This window comes from Sprattus sprattus (assembly GCF_963457725.1).
Source record: "Sprattus sprattus genome assembly, chromosome: 14".
Taxonomy (NCBI): Eukaryota; Metazoa; Chordata; class Actinopteri; order Clupeiformes; family Clupeidae; genus Sprattus; species Sprattus sprattus.
Genome location: NC_137912.1, coordinates 19,844,291 through 19,850,532, shown reverse-complemented (window position 1 = coordinate 19,850,532; position 6,242 = coordinate 19,844,291).

Here is a 6,242-nt window from a genome sequence, read left to right as displayed (position 1 = left end):
GCCCCTCTGATCTTAGCATCACTGGCGACAGCAGACCACTTTTTCTTGATGCTTTCCACCACCCGAGTCACTCCACAAACCGCGGCGACCGCTTCGGTGACCTCTTGCCATTTGATGTCTTTTGTTTTTGATGTCAATACCGGAGTAAATTTCCCAAACAATACATCTCTTCTGTCCCCCACTGCCACAACCAACGCCTCAAGCTCATCCGAATTAAAATGAAATGCCCTTCTTTTTTTGCCCTCTGTATTCTCCATGTTGTCTTGTATGTTCTTGTATGTTGACCAAAGATAATAGAGCGCAACAACCAACGCTTTTTAACGTTAAAAGTGATGTGTTCCATCAATCTCGTGCACATTCTAAGTGCAGAAACAGACATAACTTGACGATTGACGATAGAAAAATCTGATTGACAGAACAGTTAGGATTTCCTAAGTTAAGATAAGATAGGAGGCCAAAGATAAGATAGGAAACGACCAACAGGTTAAGGATTGCTTCTGTAATAGGAAGTTAGGATTTTTCCTATCTTTGAGTCCCTAACTTAAGTTAGGATGAGCAGTTAGGATTTTTTCTGTAATGAGGCCCCAGGACACCAACTACAGCAATGCAGAATTGCTCTACACAGTTGAAAACAGTGCTTAGGCCGACCCCAAAAAGGTGACTGATGGTCCTGTATTCGCCCCCGGTGGCCAGCTTCCAAAGTGCAATTGCCACACGTTTTTTTAGAGGGACTGCCATACGGTAATCGGTGTTAGATCTTGTCATAAGATGCCGGACCTGCTCGCATACATAATCAAACGTCTCCCGGGATACACGAAAGTTGTGGGCAAACTGTGCCGTGGTGAAATCAGGCACAACGGTGTCCCACCAATAGCGCGACCGGGGGTAGGTCCACACCACATGAGACCTCCGCCTTGCTCTCAGCCATAATACGATCTGCAAAGGTAAAATCATGTATGTTTTGGTTTACAACTATAGTCCATATGAGCTGCTACGTTTATTAGCTAGCCTAACTACATCAGGCACTGTGACTCAATTACTTACTTTAAAAGCAGACTTAAAACTAATTTCTTCTTATGGACTGACTGACTTTTATTTTTGTTATTTTTATTTATTTCTATGTGATGATTGTAATTCTAACAACCTGTTTGTGAAGTGACCTTGGGTGTCATGAAAGGTGCTTTAAATCAAATGTATTATTATTATTAACGCTAGCTAGCATTGGTATGCTATCATTTACATTAACATTTAGCGGACACTTTTGTCAGATAATTACGGTAACTAAGATAATTACCGTTCTTCGTGAACGTATCCTCTCTTCGTAGCGAACACGAAGAGCTGTACATGTACGTCTGCGAAGTGCAGTGTACGCTTGAATAGCCAAAATTAAAATTACTATGTATTCCTCCATTCTTGACAGTTCAGTTCAGTGACTTTATAACGCGTTGCTAGGACAACAAGGTGTATGACGCGATTTAAAGACGTAGCAAGCCCTACTCTGGCTCTCGGTGGAAAACCGAGCCGGTTCCAAGATAAGAACCAGCACCGAACCGCAAAAGCACCAGCCCAGCGCCAGCTTTGGTGGAAAAGGGGTATAAGACTCAGGGCCTGATTTACTAACAGGATTGCGCCCATTTCTGGCGTAAAATAGCGGTCGTAAACATAAAACGGTATTTACTAAGGGGGCGCATTTGAGTAGAGTCGCATATTAACGCTTTGGGGGTGTGAACGTGGGAGGGCACGGAAACGTGGATGGAACGTGGGCGTAAAGCGCAATTTAATGTGAGGAGAGAAGGTAAGTGCGCCTAATGATGTATTGCGTGGTATATACTAAAACTGCCTAGCGAGCGCACGTCTGTAATTGGCGGGATAATTCTCCGCCTCATAAAAGCACGTCTTAACCAGGAAGCGCATTTCCACTGAGTCTGAAAACGTTGATATGGCAGCAGTTATAAGAGCAAGGCAAAGACAGAGACAGCGCACAGAAATATTTTTTTCAACTCGTATAACAATTTTTCAGTTAAGCGAACCACAAATCATTAGACGGTATTGGGCGTATTCAGTCACGTGACTTATTTTCTCTTCTCTTCAAGTCTAATTACAGTTTCCATTGGGACGAATTATCGCCAGGCGGTATTTCGCCTAGGGGTCGTGGTCAGAAAAAAACATGTTTGGCTGTCATGTAGCGAGTGTCAAGTAGCAAGCTCGGCTGCAGTGCAGCGCTTATAGCATTTTAGCAGCTATCTTCTACATTGATCTTCAATTAAAGTTTTAGCAGCAAGCTAACCATAACGGTCGAGAGCTAAATTTAAGACCTACAATATTCTGTTTGCCCTGACAGTGTTCGTATAGTATATTAACAACAAACCAAGTCGATGTAGACTGATAAAAGTCATGTAAACACCTTAATTTACATACAAATATTTCCAGTTAACAGACTCCCGAGAGCCAGGATTAGCAGCTATCTTCTACATTGTTGTTCAATTAAAGCGTTAGCACCAAGCTTGTACGCTCTTCGGCAGTTCCTCTACGATACATTTGTCTAAAGAACAACTTATTGTTTTGCACTGTTGTATTGTTTTGTGTTATGTTGTATATTTTGAGGAATATGTGTAAGCACAGTGACACTTAACTTCCCCACAACCTTGACCACAGCAGTCACAACTACAAAAGAAATCTGGAGTAGCATGTAAGAATTCATCAACTGCATGTTTTTCATGTGTGCATCCATGTTCAGTGGCAGGTGAGGTGAAGTTGAAAAGCTTTGGGTTACACATATTTCTGATAAGGGACTGTGAAGGCGGGGCAGGTTTTGAAGAACTGTCCTGTTTAGCGATCGAAGCCCCAATTCTCCCGGCTCTGTGTTTGAAAAATGAACCACCCATTGCCTGGTCTCTTGTGTCCTCCTCAATTACTTCCATGTCAGTGACAGAAAATTGTATGTTAATTTTTGATTAAAAGATGATTACTTGGCCCAAAAAAGCTGATTCTGATTCTTCTGACATTTAATACATGGACCCCAAGATGGCCGCGATTGAGCCTGTGACGTCAGATGCATACGCCGGATAGGTTAACCAGCCACGCAATACTTCAATTACTGAACCAGATCAGAGACGACACCGGAGATCACATTCCATTCCATCAGTTGTTAAACTCCGGACAACATTGCAAATATTGGCATCGGATCATTTTAAACAGTTATAGCATCAGCAGTTGGTATATCTCAGCCTTCACTCAGCCAAGTATTCACCCAGGTACTTGACGCATTGCTACGGCGCACTGGTCAATACATTCCCCCTCTGCCATAGCTGAAATTAGAGACACCAAACAGGACTTTTTTCGAAATCGCAAACTTTCCGAACGTAATTGGAACCATTGATTGCACCCACGTCCTTATATATTGTAGTGAACCATGTCCCTTGTAGAAATTATTAATCTCGCCATGTACACATCTATATTGTTATAATAGACGGTTTATGCATTAATGCCACCAATAGCATATTCTTTATAATCGTGTTCTTTTAAACATCTTGCTGTAGGTGATGGCAGGCAGAACAACAATATAACAGCGCACACATTGAATCAGGTTCAGTGATTGAGCGAACGTGAACCAATATATTTACCTCCTCTTAGCTGAACCTTCATTTTCTTCCTAAATAAATACCACGGAAAATGCACAAAAACACTGAGCGTTAATGTGCGACCGCAGATTAAGCTGCGGTCGCAATCTTAGTAAATCAGGCCCTTAGTGTATTCTGTTTGCCCTGATAGCATTTGTGTATTATATAAACAACAAACCGAATGGATTAGACATATCAAAAAGTCGTGTAGATAACGTTTATTCACATACAATGTTTCCGTGACACACTACCGAGAGAACTCCATCTTGCGTCAATTTTTTGGGAGCATTCCCGATCCTCTGCTCAGTCTGAACAAGGGCTTTCCAGGTCACACACACGCTGAACAAGCAGCTCAAAGCCAGACGAGGAGGGGCAGGTGATTGAGTAAAAATAAAGCGATCTGATTGGCCGAAAGCACACCACTTACATACTGAACTGTGTGGCTCATTGGAGCAGATCTTCAGTGACAAGTTTAGTGACAACTTGACTGAAAATTGGCGAAATGAGAGATCAGATGATAATGCGTACTTAAGAACATGGAACCGTACAAGCGTACTAGGAGGTCAAAATGCGTACATGTTGGCAGGTCTGAAAAAGCGTCAGCGAGATTGAGGAAACTGCAGCGGGAGAAGGGTAATGCCCTGAGGAGAGAAAAGAGGGCCAAGAACAATATGCAGGCTCTTCTGGAGGAACTATAAGGAGAAAAACGAAGAGCTGAAAGACAAGCTTGAATGCTACTCAGGTGAAATGGAAATATTACATTCAATATTTTGTGTATTTTGACTTGACTTCATAGTTACTATTAAAAGGAGACCTACTGAATCACTTTTGCTAATTGAATTTCAAATCTTCCGGTTCATCTCCTATCGAGGCAGGCCATGGAGTACACCTCGGACCAGAGAGATTTTTGCCCTTACGCTCCATTTGCATGTTCCAAAGGCTTATCTCTACCTGAGAGATACTCTCCGTATTCACCTGCCGCATCCAAGTTCACTACAAAGGTGTTCTTCATGAAGTCTAATTCTACACAGAATAACATTAAGCACTACAGACAATATGGGGATGCTTGGATTAAATGGCTACGTGGTTAAATGTCTACTTTTTTTATTATACAAGGTGGCTGACCTCTCTTGATGCCAGACCTGGTCTTAACAAGATGATGTTGGACATGCTTGACAGACAGCGTCAGGAAGATGAGGTCAAGTACGGATCTGTCTCACTGATTGATGGATGCCATGTCAATAAAAAAGCATGTTCAGCACGATCCTCAGACACAATTTTTTTTTGGATATGTGGACATGGGTGATCGACTGAATGAGACTGAAATAGCTTCAGAGGTGCTTGTTTTTATGGTGGTTGGGCTTCAAGGTTACTGGAAAGCTCCAATTGGATACTATTTCACAAAGTCCCTCACGCCAGAATCACAGAAGGTGTTAGTTGAGCATGTTGAACTGAAAAATACAAAAGTATGAATAACCTTTTGTTCTTCATGAAATTGATCGTAACCAAAGCTATTTTTTTTAGCTCTGTGGGCACTGAATGTAATGTATTTTTGAAGACATGTAGGTTTTCAGAACTATGAGCTTTTCAACAGTGTTGCTGTATGTTTCGTTGTTGTTCTTCTTCTTACTACAAAGGATCTTAAGAACCCCCCGACTGGGGTAAGCACAGAGGGTGGTGAGACCACTGCCGCGTCCTGGAAGTGGTTCGATCTCATGCACAAGACAATTGGGGACAGGCCGTCTGTGACGCCACCGGTCCTCATTGCCACTTGTGCCCGGAGCGCGGTAGTGGTCAGACCCCCCTCTGTGACTACACCAGAAAGTGCTAGTGCAGAGGCAGCAGAGGAGATGCCATCAACCTCCAGAACCCCCCCTGCGTCCACCCCCAAAAGGCGGCGGGTGGACATGGTTGAAGTGCTCCATCAATTAAGGAGCCAGGATGAGCAGGAGTGGAGGAGAATGCAGGGAGAGAGAGGAGAGGAGAGGAGACGGGCAGAAAAGAACGAAGAGAGGGAGAGAGGAGAGGAGAGGGGCAGAACAGAGAGATGAGAGATGGAGAGAGGAGTTGAGAGCGAGGGACGAGAGGAGGGACCAGGAAACTGCGGCCAGGGATGAGCGCTTCCTGGCCATCCTAGAAAGAATGGCACCTAAATAAATGTTTTTATATATTAATTTATTTTGTGTTTTTACCTAATTTTCAAATGTTTTTACTGTTCAGTGTTCCAATCATTTATGTTATGTTCTTGTTGTTTTTTTGAATGTTTTATGTTCGATAAATAAATCAATGTTCTTACACAGGTGTGAAATTGGCAAACATTATTTAATTAAATGGAGTCATGGTCAGGTGCATAACACAACGCTGCCAATCTATTTCTTTCCTCAGCTCCAGAGACGTTGCCTGCAGGTGCTGCCTCCCGTCCTGGATCCTCTTCCTCTGCTGCTCCAGCCTCACCGTCTTCGCCCTCCTCAGGGTTCAGCACGTCTCCCCGGCTCAGGCAGATGTTGTGCAGTATGGTGCAGCAGAGGATGACTTCCGGAACGAACAGGACGTCCACCTCCAGCGCCTTCAAAAATATGGCCCTCCATCTTGTCTTCATGATCCCAAAGGCCCGCTCGACCA